Source organism: Colossoma macropomum, unplaced genomic scaffold (genome assembly GCF_904425465.1).
Source record: "Colossoma macropomum unplaced genomic scaffold, Colossoma_macropomum, whole genome shotgun sequence".
In the NCBI taxonomy this organism is placed as follows: domain Eukaryota; kingdom Metazoa; phylum Chordata; class Actinopteri; order Characiformes; family Serrasalmidae; genus Colossoma; species Colossoma macropomum.
This window is the reverse complement of record NW_023494807.1, coordinates 20,703,950-20,716,138: the sequence shown is the minus strand read 5'-3', so window position 1 is coordinate 20,716,138 and position 12,189 is coordinate 20,703,950. Positions and strand designations below refer to the sequence as shown.

The 12,189-nt window shown below is 40.0% G+C and overlaps 1 protein-coding gene across 1 annotated transcript in view; it reads left to right on the top strand.

Annotated features, from left to right (window-relative positions):
* Positions 1 to 5,241: 5,241 nt before the first annotated feature.
* ncana (neurocan a) overlaps positions 5,242 to 12,189 on the top strand; it is a 149,521-nt gene continuing 142,573 nt past the window's right edge. Inside the window, exon 1 of the mRNA XM_036556625.1 lies at positions 5,242 to 5,440. The gene's annotated coding sequence lies outside the window, so the exon portion shown is untranslated. The remainder of the gene's footprint in view (positions 5,441 to 12,189) is intronic.

Sequence of the window (12,189 nt, the reverse complement as noted above, 5' to 3'; positions counted from 1 at the left end):
GGTGATATATTTCTGTTCAGGCCTCGGAGACCTAGTTCTGAAGACAGGATTGAAATATGTATCATGGCATGCCAAATCTTCCTGATAGCCTACATAACCGCATATGAAGCATCTGAAGCATTTATTTATATATGCAGCTATGGACATATGTATGTGTGTAGGTATGTACATATGAATTTATTGTCATTGTTGTAACAAAAGCTCTATCCATCCATCCATTTTTCAGCGTCACAAAAACAGCAGAAAACAAATATTTCACACAAAATTACACAGAAGGCTCAAAATCTAAATTTAATATCACATTTTTCAGTATATAGTGAGCCCTCCATTTTGCCTTTATTAAAGCTTCCATTTGTTTTGGCAGATTTGCCTGCAGGGATATTATTTTTTCACACCTCCAAAGTTCAGTCTTACAAGTTGGTCACATTTTCTGTTACTCACAATCCAAGTATATACAAAACCTACTCTGAGTTTGAAATTTGAATTCTCTTTGGTTGTTACTGTTTCAGTATTTTCATGTTTTATGCTTTCCAAGAAATGAGAGACCCTCAGAAGAGACAGAAGGAAGGGTGTATTGTTAACAGTTGGACATTTCGATACACAATTTTTTGATACTACATTGAAATCATTACACTCTTAATATGTGTCTATGCATCTGTTTATGAATCAGTCTATCTTTCTATCTATTTATCTGTCTGTCTGTCTTTCTGTCTGTCTGATTATCCATCCATCCATGCATCCTTCCATCCATCTCTCAGTTCCTCTTCCTCCTCACCTCTAAAGTGTGAACACTCCTGTTCTAAACCTCAGTCTTTGAAGTTCTGAGGTACATTAAAGAAGATTGAGGGATTGAGCTAAAGGCTCAGTTCTTGCCACAAATGCCAAACAAATAAACGCAAAAAAAATAGCTGAAACATTTTTCAGCTGAAAAATGTGAACTCCATGCACAAAATTTAAAAACATGGTCATTTAATATTTAATATTTTTTTTTTATTTTAAGTGCCCAAAATAATTAATTAATGGTTTTCTCCTCTTCTATGAGATGTTTGAATGCTTCTTAGAAAGGTGTGTTCTAAGCAGAAGAAGCACAATTTCCTTCTTGCAACAGTTTTGTATATTACATGTGAAATGAAAGCTGCACTGGTATAAATATTAAAAATCATTTATTTGGTGGGCCTACTGTAGATGCTTACCTTGTTTTTTCCTTATAACTTTGACTTAGACTATGTTTCAGTACATTATAAGGCAGAAGCTGCCTTGCTCTTATGTGTCTAGGTAGGCATGTTTTTTGTAATGTAATGGAACCTAAGACAAAAGGTTATTGAAACACTAGTTAGATAGGATTACATTATCAATCATTTATTTCCCCTGACTGGCGTCAGTGTTACCACAGCATTCGTCAAGGTGTATGTTTGTGAGTCAAGGTGTGTGTTGTAAGTATCAACAAATTCTCACAGTCATAGTTAACCGCCCATGACTAGCCCACATAGCTGGGACAACTGATTAGCTAACGTTACCTTGATAATTACACTTAGACCACAAGAGTAACAGCCAAGCACTAGCTAGCTGAAATAACAATTTAGCTAGCTAGCTGGATAGCCACTTGAAACAACAGCCTGAGATGCAGAGCTAGCTGACCTGATTATCTACCTATACTTTGGATGTACGTAAATGACAAACACACTATTTATGAAATTCTTCATAAAATGGTATTTATACATGCATGTACTCACCATATACTGGTTGAAGTAGATGTGAAACTAACGTATCTTAGCAGCATCTAGCATTATCAGTGGCATTCGCTGTGGAATGGTCCTACTGATGAAATGTAATCGAAAAGCCAACATATGATTACCTTACTAGGCAGCATATTTAATAAAACTAAGAACTGATGGAGCAACAGTACTAATGTTGCTAAAATTACTGTGGTGACTGCTGTTTGTCTGGGTGTTACCACATTTGCATACTCCTGAGTGTAGCCCTGTTGGGCTGTGTAGCATTAGCCATATAGCTCCTCTAGCCTATTCTGTTCTATTGTAAGTGCTGTACATTGTGAAAGTGCATGATTATTGAGCAATCTGGTGAGCTGCTATAGGTAATTGTTCATGTTCCATAAAGACAATATTCATGTGGTATAATCACTCCCTGCTGCTGTGTGGGAAGTTTGTTAGGCTATTCGATTGCACAAATTTGGAAGCCTCCAACTCCAATTCTGATTCCATGTGGCAGGAATTGCTAGAGTCAGTTCCAAGAGATGAGTCCACACAATAATTTTGATTCCAGAAACCAAAAAATAGAGAAGAGTGTCTGGCAAGAATAAAGAGTTTGATATTAATTATGTTTGGCCTTAGCAAGGAAGTGCGGAGAGCTAACATTATATTAACTTGGAGAGCTAACACTACATCAACTTAGCTGACTCATGAGGGCTGGTTGTGTTGTACCTCATTCTTCTCTGTCAAATTCCTCAGGTGGGTAGATGCTTTGGCCCTGGCAATGCTGTTTGATTGTAAGCCAATTTTTCAATACAGATTTTACATTTTACTTGGTTTTCCACTTTATCCAAAGTAAAATGCCACTGGACTATTGATGTTTGCATTTTGGAAGGACATATTTTTCAGACAGGTCATCTAGACAGTGACAGCAGAATATCTTATGTGTGCACACAGGAGAGGGCAAATTTGAACATCACTGTGGAGTTCAAAAAAGACTCCACAAGGATGTGCAACCTGCATGCCTGAATCATAATCAGCATGCCTACCATGAGCCTCTTTGCATGGCCCTCTACATGGCCACACCTTCAGAGCCTCTACAGCAGTGTGAGCCAGTAGTGGGATGCTACATAGCCCCCCTTCAAAAGTTGACCACCCAGTTAACAACAAGAAACTGGGAGAATTTATATGACTTTATTCAAGAACTTTAGTTTCCAATTAAATTATGTGATGCTGTTTAGTTGTGTAGTTGTGCATGTATTCTCTTTGCTTTATTTTTGATTTGTGTGCATTCCTAAAAATGTATGTCACCGTCCTGCCTTCCCCTCCCCCTTACCTTTCCCCATCCTTGTTGTAAAAGATAATGAAAAATGCAATAAAAAGTTGATCGCAAAAAAAAAGTTGACCATCCTAGCGACCCGAGCCAAGTATCTTGGTTGTGTGCATTTTCTGACAGGACAAACGCTGTGAGCATCCCCAGTCTTCACCCTGGGCTGCATCCTTGCTGTCTCAGCTCCTTCTGCACATGACGGAACTCCCCACAGCATGCCACGTCAAGCTCCCTCGCAGCTGGGGGCAACGGCAGTAAGAACGATGCTCCACCGGGCTGCCATCCACTTTGTCTGCCACCCACCACGCCATCAACATTGGTGTGAGAGCCGATCATGTGTGCTGGGGCCATGACTCTGTTACTGGTGACTGACCTGAGCTGGATTATGGTCGTCTTAGCAGTTTGATGTGCCCCTCTTTGTGTGCATGGGCACGCCTGGTTGCAGTAGGTGTATTGGGGAGTCTATGATGGTGAGCGCGATGAGCCCAACTTACACAACTAGAGCAACAACAACATAAATAATATTATTCAGTTCTTTTTAGGGGAGTACCCACTTTCCACATGGCCCCCTGCATGGCCACGGCTACAGAGCCTCTTTGGCAGCCTGAGGCAGAAGTCGTGCTTGTAGAAGTATTACTGTGGTATAGTGATATACATTTCATATACCACTGGATTCTGGAGCAGTGGAAACATATTCTGTGGAGTGACGAATCACACTTCTCTATGTGGCAGTCTGAAAGATGGGTCTAGGTTTGGCAAATGACAGGAGAATGTTAACTGCCTGAATGTAAAGTTTGGTGGAGGGGGGATAATGCTATGGGGTTGTTATTTAGGGGTTGGGCTAGGCTCCTTCGTTCCAGTGAAAGGAAATCTTAATGCTTTAGCTTACCAAGATATTTTGGACAACTGTGTGCTTCTAACTTTGGGGAACACTTTGGGGAAGGCCCTTTTCTGTTCCAGCATGACTGTGACCCAGTGCACAAAGCAAGGTCCACAAAGGCATGGCTGGGTGAGTTTGGTGTGGAAGAACAGAGCCCTAACCTCAGCCCCGTCAAACACCTTCGGGATGAACTAGAACAGAGATTGTGAGCCAGACCCTCTGATCCAACATCAGTGTCTGACCTTACAAATTGCTGCTGTCAGAACAAAACCTCCAAAATGATGACTTTACAGGAGAAGGAAAAAACCTACTTTACTTTTAATGTAAGTCAAAGGAACCAGACTTTTTTCCAAGTAATTTTGTGCTGTTTCTTTTCGTCCATTCATCATGAAATTTACACACCATGTAAAGGGCAACAGGCATATATATATATATATATATATATATATATATATATATATGACAAACTAAATTCTTTTGTTTACATACTTTTACTACGATGCATGAACAAATTTACCACAGTTGATCGCAGTTTATTACACTATATAAGATTTACAAAATATCAGTCACAATATTCTTACAGCTACCTAAGCTAGAACTTGATATTCTTCACAGATGCTCTCTAGCAAAGTTAGAGTCGAGCCAATAAACCATGCAGTAAAACTTTTGTTGAAAATGTTTTTCCATTACATCTATGAGCTCAGCTACATGTTACTGAAAGCTAGTTTAAGTTAGACTGTAGGTACATTAGAAAGTGGCCTGGTTGTTTTTTTGTTTTTTTTTGCAGAGAGAAAGGTCAGCCTCTGTTCTTGCCACTGTTCTGTTAGCTCGCTTTAGCCCACCACTTTTGGAGGTGTGGCGCCATCCCTGGGTCCAGTCATCTATAAAAATATAAATCATTTTATTCCAAACCATGTCTTTAACTTTTCCCTAAAACTGAACACTCCCATGAAAAATCTAATCCCAGATACTAACCCTGATTCTGATCGCAAACCCTAAACCTAATGCGACTGAGAATCAGCTGCGTGTCACCAGTCAGTGAGTTAGTCTCGTGAACAGCAGCTGTAGTTAATCAGTTGGTGGGGCTCTGTCTCCGAAATTAAAGCGGGCCCTCACGTCCTTTATGCTAGACTGCTTTGTGCGCATGATCAGGAGCGCGAGGGGGCCGTGGGTGACGTTCCCCCTGCGGGAAGGAGGGGGGCGGAGGAGGAGGAGGAGGAGGAGGAGGAGGTGGTGGGGGGGAGCAGGAGCAGGAGCACATCTCCTGCCCGCCCGCTGCCTGCCAGCCCCCTCTTTGTTTCACACAGCTTTCTACCGGGAGAGCGCGCGCACCTCCGCATCTCTCCGGTAGGCGCGAGCTCCGATTGCTTCTCGTTTCTGCTGTTTCGGCGCAAATCTGACGCTGTGAATCAGTCTGAGTTGAGTTTTTGTGGTCACGGCGAGGCTGAGCATCCTCTGAGGACGAACCCGTCTCGCCCTGCAAGTGCAACAATTCGCGCACTCTTCCAGCAGCAGCTCGAGGTAGGAAGAAAACTTCGCTCTTTTTACTGCTATTTCTGCACTTCCCCCTCATTTCAACAGCTCACACAGTTTTACGTGTTTTATTTCCTACACTGTTCCACCGGCTGCTCTGCACACTGTGGGAACATTTCATGATGAATGGACCAATAGAAACACAGTCCAAAATGACATGGAGTCAGATGCTGTTGCATTAACGTTAAGCAGTTTTTGTTTTTTTCTGCTCTCGTATAAAGTTGCTGTTTCAGACATACGAGGTTTTGTTAAACTGACGAATTGCTGGCGACTTTGCTTTGGAATTGATGCTGGAACTACAATGAAGCGTCCACTGTGTGAGACTGGGTCTGCATCCCAGTGACCACTCCGTTGAAGTCTTGTTGAGGTTTTTCAGCAGACAGTGGTAGCAGACAGGGTCAGGAGGCAGGAAAGCTGGCACCTGCTGTCCCGGTGCTGCAGGATCTCCGGGATACGGGAGCCACTCAAGCCAAGAAGACCAAACACGCAGTTCTTATAGGGTCAGTGTGAGTGGAAGTCTTCTGGAACGCAGCACAACTGCCCGGGGCCCCCGTGCACATCCACTGGGTTCTCCGTTTTTTGCTACTTAAGCCTTGGGCATCTTTCCACATCCACCGGGGTGGTGCTTCCAGATTTTGGGACTTTCCTCTCCACCATACACACTTAAAAAGATGGTTCTTCAAGGATTCTTTAGTAAATAAATGGTTCTATTTAGAACCGTGTTTTTTTTTTTAACAACCATTTCATGCTTAAATGGTCAAATGGTTCTTCTGGTGGAGAGTGTGTTGTATGCAGTCAAATACAGCACAAGAAAGGGTTCTTCTACTGTTACAGTGCCAAGCTTGTAACAATAGCAGAACCCTTTTTGGTGCTATGTGGAACCATTTTCAAAAAGCTGCTATATAGAACCATATACAACACATTCTCTATCAATCAGCAGAACCATGAAAACCATGCAAAGAACCATTTAAGCATGAAATGGTTTTAGGTAGAACTCGTGGTTCTGAATGCATTCACTCCTTTTACTAAGAACCATTTTATTTAAAAGTGTATAAAGAACCATTTCATGCTTAAATGGTTCTTTGCATGGTGAAAATGTTCTTCAAATTGATGGAGAATGAAAATGGTTCTATATAACACAAAAAAGGTTTTCTATTGTTGCAAGCTTGACATCATGACAATAGAAGAAGCCTTTTTGGTGCCACATAGAAGAATTTTCAAAAAGGTTCTATATAGAACCTACACATTCTCCATATCTCCATCAATCTGAAGAACGATTTCACCATGCAAACAATCATTTAAGCATGAAATGGTTCTATACAGAACTCATGGTTCTAGGTAGAACCATTGCTTTTACTAACGAACCCTTGAAGAACCATCTTTTTTATATGTGTATAAGCTAAATTCCTCTTTTTTATGCTAGCACACGTTTAGAGCAGCTCTGAACAGCGTGGGGTTAATGCGGTTTGGCTCGTGCTTGGTTAAACTGCAGGACAGCTGGTCTGAAGTACCTCAAAAGAAAAAAAGTGTCTGCCACTCAAACGCCGTGCTCTCCGTGGAAAAAATGAACGCGGACCCCTGACTGCTTCTGTTTACCATAATTGATCATTTTCCAGACATAGAGATGTATCCATGTCCAGGCGGTTCAGTTTTAATGAGGTAAATAGTGAAATGTCCAAGAAGCTTATTGGAAAGCTGGAGTTTCTGGCTGGACAACACAGCTTCTGGCATGAAAAGAACGAGAAAAGCTTTGGTCAGTGTAGTTTGTCAGATTTTCAGTAGCTCACAGGTTCATGACAATCGTACTGTGTGTGTGTTATTGATACTGCGAGCACTTATATAAAGGTAATGGGCAAACCTTTGGTCAGTGTGGTTGATCAATAGCTCACAGTTGTATTGCCTTATACTGTGTCTGGGTGTGCTATTGATATATTTACTGTGAGTACTTATGTTAAAGGGAAAGATGGAGCACAGTCTTCACCATGTAAGAACACAATGCACTGAATTTGCTTGATTTGAACATGAATAAAATGTATTACATGAACACAATTTTTGCCAAATGTGAGCAAACTGAGAGACAAAATATTTGTATACAGTACTCTGCAAAAGTTGGAGACCACCTATCATTTATTTAATTACCAGTCAAAATAGCCATTAAGTACCAGTTATTTATTTCTCAGCGTTTGCAAAAACAAAAGCTCAACAGAAAATTGCACGAGGGAGGCTTGCATTCACTTTTTCAAAGAAAAGGAAGTTTTTCACAACCACGAAGTTCAGTTTTAGAAGTTGGTTGCATTTTCTGCTTCTCACCATCCAAGTAATCTCACACATATTCAGTGATGTTGAGATCTGGACTCTGGTTTGGTCAGTCCGTTGTTGTCAGAACACCAGCAGCTTCTTTTTTGTCTATTTCCCTTTCTCAGTAAGGGTTCTTGACAGCTACACATCCTTTCAGACTCACAGTGTCGAGTTGTCTTCTCACAGTGGAAGGATGGGCAGAAACACCTGTAGATTTTTTCAGATCTGAAGCGAAAGTGGAGCTTGATTTTCTCCTCTCTCTCAAAGATAAAAGTGCTCTTTTCTGGTGGTCTACCAGGTGTTGCATGGTTGTTAGGAGTCCCACTTTTCCCTTTTTATGCACATGGAGTGTCTTATATTTTTTATGCACATGGATTATCTTGTATATCTCCTGAAAAATGAAGAACTTAATGGCATTTTGACTGAAAATTAAATGAGTGAAGGGGTCTTTGATTTTTGTGCAGTATTGTATGAGGAGTTTCATTCCAAAATGCTTTCCAAAAATTTCCAAAAATTTTTGGATGTACAGAGGTTTGAAAAGAATAGCAGCTGACATGTAGCCCACTTTGTCAAAAAATCATGGAATATCATGGAAAAAAGAGAATTAATAAAAGTGGCATTTAATGCTAGTTGGAATGAAACCTTTCATGTATTACAACATTGTAATATTTTGTAACTGTAACATATTTTATTCATCTGAAATAATGTACACATTAGAATCCAGTCAATTCAGTACATCACTTTTTTCCACATAAGTTACTTTTCTATTGTGCTGTGTTAGACTGCGATATCGTACAGTACTGCAGTAAACACCCTACCGATTGAGTATAGCTTTGTTGGTGCTTGGCCCACTGTCCTCCTCCTCCTCCTCCCGTAGACAGAAGGAAGATATCTTTGCCGGCGTATCTCAGTAAGTGCTCTCGACAGACAGATGTGGTCCGAGCAGACGTTAGGCTAGGATCTCTCCCCCAGTGGCAGCTGCTGTGAAGTTGAGAGAGATCAAAAACTCCCCAGCAGCTGCACCATGCATTATTCATTCCAACACCTCTTCACCGGCTTACCAGGCCTGTGGAGTCTCGCCAAATCTACCACCTTGCTGAAGCAGTGACCCCAGCATCGTGACTTTCTAAACAGGGGACAAACAGGGTTCAGATTAGCCGCTATGAATGCCCTTAAACACTTTTTTTATATTTTGCACATATTTGTAATGTGTGAATGGAAGCAAAGTATCATGTGTTGATTGCAGATTTCCAGGACAGTGAGTGATAAATGTCCAGTTTCCAGCACTAATTTCATCTAACAACATTGATCACATGTGAGCTAGCATAGATTAATCATTAATGTTGAAATGCCACAGACGGAGTGTTGGCCTGAGGGAGAACGTGTAAAGGGAAGGAATAGAATGAGCTCATGGTGTTATGAATTTGATTCAGAAGATTCAGAAGAGACAGTTACTGTAGTTACCATGATTTTAAGCTAAGTGGCTTCACTCTATGTTAGCTATGTTAACTTTCACTGATTGTAAGCCATGTTAGCTTTCACTGATTGTTAGCCAAGTTAACTTTGATTCACTGTTAGTCACATTGAATTTCACTCATGGTTAGCCATATTACATTTCACTCATTGTTAACCACGTAAATGTTCATTTATTGTTCGCCATGTAAACTTTCACTTATTATCATCCATGTAAACATTTGCTTATTGTTCGCCATGTAAACTTTCACTTATTGTTAGCCATGTTAACTTTCACTTATTGTTAGCCATGTTAACTTTCACGTATTGTTCGCCATGTAAACTTTCACTTATTGTTAGTCATGTTAACTTTCACTTATTGTTAGCCATGTTAACTTTCACTTATTGTTAGCCATGTTAGCTTTCACTGATTGTTAGCTATTTTACTGTCGCTTATCGTTAGTCACGTTAACATTCACTCATTGTTAGTCTTGAGTTTCACTGATTGTTAGCCAAGTTAACTTTGATTCATTGTTAGTCACATTGAATTTCACTCATGGTTAGCCATATTACATTTCACTCATTGTTAACCATTTACTTATTGTTCGCCATGTAAACTTTCACTTATTGTTAGCCATGTAAACATTCACTTATTGTTAGTCATGTTAACTTTCACTTATTGTTAGCTATGCTAGATTTCATTGACTGTTAGGCAAGGCTCTAATATTGCTAATATTAGTATGCTGCATGTTTTATTTTATGATGAGCACATACCTGAGGGAAATAATTATTTCTCATAATTTTACGTTTTTGCCAATTAAATTGAGTTTTAAAATTTGACCATTTAGACCTAATAATCATTTTTGACAACTGACAATCAGTCAGTAAAGTACTGTCTAGCCAGCACTTTTGGAGTTGGGTTAATTTTTGGCCATATTACATTTTATCAGCTGATACTAGAATTTCTAAAGCTTTAAATCAGTATCAGTATTGGTGATAAAATGTTCATATCAGTCAGTCCCTAGTATGAGGACGAGTTGTTTTAAGGGTTTACTCATGGATGAGAGGTCACGATGACTGAGAGGGGTCTACAGTGAAGGTCAGGTATAGAGGAGCTTGTTAGCATAGAAACCAAGCCTGATTAAAGGGAGCTCCTTTGTTCCTCGCCAGCAGACTGGCCAGCTCTGGATCACCCCTCAGTCCCGTCCTGCAGCTGCCTGTTTCTTTGTCTTCTTCCGTAGATACAAGGCTCTACCCACAATGCATCACACTACAGTGTCTAAGCCCCTCAACAACCACAGAATATCCACTTAAAGCCAATCAGCCTTTCACACACGCACACACAAAGACCCCACAGGAGCACTTGGACCAATTATTGTCCATTTACAGGAACAAATATGGTGTGAGGCCTTGGTGTGTGGCCCCAGTCCAAATGTTCCTCACAAGTGTGCTCTCCATTGATGCTAAAGGACAATATAATGCAGATGAAACAGCCTGTGGCTACTGTGTGGCCTTCTTTGTCTGCTTTCACTTCCTTAGCGCTGTATTCCATTGGATTTTTATGAAGTGCCACAGCTGGGGTGTTAGTTAAATAAACAGTGGCACGCTGTTGTGTTTGGGCGAGTGTAACTGCATTAGATGGTCAAATGAATAATGAATACGCTCGGTTGTATTGATTGGTTAATGCTGCTGACCATCTTGAGGCTTGAGATTATTAAAATGTTTTTTACTATGTTTTGTGAGACACACACATTTGTTTTTCTATAGTCAGAATATATATATATATATATATATATATATATATATATATATATATATATATATATATACACATTTTTCAATATTTAGCGTTTTTGCCTTGAGCTTCTATTCTTTTTTAGGAGATTGGCTTTCAGTTTTTCAAAAAAATCTGCAGGGATATTTTTCCAAACCTCCACAGTTCAATATTTGAAGTTTGTTGCATTTTCTGTTTTTCACAATTCATGTAATCCAAAACACATTCATGTTGAGGCCTGGTCTCCAAGGTGGTCAGTCCACTGTGCTGAGAACAACAGCAGCGTCTTTGTATGATAAGTATTTTTTTTATCTTTTCCACAGTGTGCTTGGGGTCATTATTTTGTTGTAGTGTGATCTTCTTCTCAATCAAATGTTTTCCAGAGGGTGTTGCATGATGGATTGAAATTGGTTTAAACTTATCAGTGTTCATGATGCCTTCAATCAAAAGCAAATCACCAAACAAATCTCCAGATGCTGTTATACTCCAAATTTGCACTGATCCTCCACCATGCTTGACTGACAATTGTATACATGGTTGAAAGAGTCTTTCCTTGCTTCAGTGGCCTATATTCTGCCTTCGGTTACTTCTAAAGATCTCAAATTTAGACTCATCAGTCCATAAAACCTCACTCCATACTCAAGTTTTGGTATTCAGTGTTCTTTTGTTGGGAGGACCCACTGGTGTCAAAAGTGGGACAGAGACCCCAATTATCTGGAGAAAAATATGTTTTCTTTTTTCTGAAACTGAAAAATTAATAACTTACATACATACCGTATGTACATAAAGGCTGTTTTGTGTGGATGTTGAATAAATGAAAGGGTAGTCTCTGACTTTTGCACAGTACTATATGTAAATATCTATATCTAATTAGCATTTTCTAAGCCTAATCCTAGCTTTAACCTCAGTAACTGAAAGGACAAGGTTTTGCCCTTTCAGTTTTCCAAAAAATGACACATAGAACTTTTATATAAAAGCACTTTACAAAGTCAGGACCACTTTACCCCTGTTTTTCTGGGGTCAAACCATTTCTGTCATTAAATTTACAAAAACGTACACACACACACACACACACACACACACAAACAAGCACCAGCATCACCAGAATCGTGGCCAAGCAGACAGCTCAAGGTTCTTCAGTGGCACGCATGCATATTTAATTGTGTCTAGATGTGTGTAAGTTCACAGGAGGGTCTCTGGCTCTGTGCCAGGC